Below are 1,988 nucleotides of genomic sequence, written 5' to 3'. Positions count from 1 at the left end.
GTCCCAGCTCCTGCCCACCTATCAGTTTGAAAGCACATCAAAGTGCAAGTAGATAAATAGGGAGCGCTCCGGCGGGAAGGTAAACAGCGTTTCGGTGCGCTGCTCTGGTTCACCAGAAGCAGCTTTGTCATGCTGTCCACATGACCTGGAAGCTGTCTGCGGACAAACGCCGGCTCCATCGGCCTATAGAGCGAGATGAGCGCCGCAACCCCAGAGTCGGACACGACTGGACCTGATGGTCAGGGGCCCCTTTACCTTTTTTTTTACATACAACTAAAAGAATGAACTAAGTCCATTGTGGTTAGATGAACCAATAACAGCATAGATTCCTATAGTAGCATAAAATTATGTGCTTGTCCAAGCAAAGGTTCAGCTTCTTAGTAATATAAAATTGCACCAAACAGACCTGAAATCGAAGGTCTTTCTCTCCTCATTCCAGCCTGAGGCTGTTTTCTCCCAAAGAGACTCATTTGCACACCTTTCTTCTACAGTGACTTGAGGACAAAGACAACTTCCTCAAGATGGAGGCAGGCGATGGGGCAGGAGTGACTCTGGGGCAGCCACACCTCTCCCTGAGTACCTTAGATGTAAATAAGTTGACACCTCTGTCACCATACGTCATCAGCAGGCAAGCTACAATTAATATAGGTACAATTGACCATGTATGGTAGCTTATGGAAAGTCCACAGTAGTAAAATCTATTTCTGAAGTTGATTCAAAAATGAACTGGAGAGAAACATCACTATCAAGCTGGGCTATGCCAAAGCTAAGATTTACGAACTTGATGATCCAGGTTGTTCTCAACCAGAATGTTACCTATCCTGTGGGAACAGTACACCTGACAAATTCCCAACAGATATTTCTGGGACCAAAGGCCATTTTAAACTAGTTAGGCACGTCTCTTTCGTTGGATTGTCCTGGCCATGATATCTTGGTGGCTACTATGTTAAACGGAGCAGCTGTCATGGACACAGCTCTGCTGGTAATAACTGGCGGTGAGTCATGTCCTCAGCCACAGACCCAAGAACACTTAGCTGCTATGGAAATCATGAAACTGAAACACATGCTAATTCTACAGAATAAGATTGATTTGGTAAAAGAAAGCCAGGCCAAGGAGCAGTACGAGCAAATTCTAGCTTTTGAACAGGGTACCAGTTTAGAAGGAGCTCCAATTATTCCAGTCTTGGCACAGCTGAAATACAACGTTGAAGTTGTTTGCTAGCTGGGTATGTTTAGCCTGGGAAAGAGGAGACTGAGGGGAGATATTATGATAACCATCTTCGAATATATCAAGGGCTATCACATGGAGGAGGGAACAAGTTTGTTTTCTCATGCCGTGGAGGGTAAGGCTCGAATGTGGCTTCACATTACAAGAAAGGAGATTCCAGAAAGGAAGAACTTTCTGACAGTAGGAGCTGTTCAACAGTGGAACGGTCTCCCTTGGGAATTTGTGGACTCTCCTTCCTTGGTGGTTTTAAAGCAGCGGTTGGATGATCATCTGTCACTGATGCTTTAGCTGAGATTCCTGCATTGCAGGGGGGCTGGGTAGATGAGCCTTGGGGACCTTTTCAACTCTACAATTCTGTCATTCTATGATTCTGTTCTATGACATCAAGAACTGAAGGCTCATTTGTTTCTGCAATGCATGAACAAGGTCGGTGATGTGCTGCACTGGGGTCAAACAAATTCCAGGGAGAAACATAATGGACTTCTTGTGCACTTTCAGGGAGATGCTGGAGGTTGTGAAGCAGGGCTGATGGTTCAGATACATCCTCTTCCTGGACCAGGCCAAGACCTTCAATTCTGTAAGGCATGAATACCTGTGGGAAGTCTCCACCATTCCTCCTCTGCACAGTCCCTGACACTTCTTAACTGCAAAGTGATGGAAGGGAGTGGAATAGGGGCAGAGCAAGCAGGGGGCGGGGGGGGGGGGCGGTCCGCCCCGGGCACCGTCCTGGAGGGGGTGTCACTCGGGGCCGTGCATGCGT

The 1,988-nt window shown here is 47.1% G+C and overlaps 1 pseudogene; it reads left to right on the top strand.

The window, feature by feature from the left end:
* The first annotated feature begins 521 nt into the window (after positions 1-521).
* On the top strand, positions 522-1,222 carry LOC118084289 (eukaryotic translation initiation factor 2 subunit 3-like; annotated as a pseudogene).
* Positions 1,223-1,988: the final 766 nt, after the last annotated feature.

The sequence above is a fragment of the Zootoca vivipara genome, chromosome Z, assembly GCF_963506605.1.
Source record: "Zootoca vivipara chromosome Z, rZooViv1.1, whole genome shotgun sequence".
Lineage (NCBI taxonomy): Eukaryota > Metazoa > Chordata > Lepidosauria > Squamata > Lacertidae > Zootoca > Zootoca vivipara.
The sequence above is the reverse complement of the archived record's forward strand: the minus strand, read 5'-3'. Positions and strand labels throughout refer to the sequence as shown.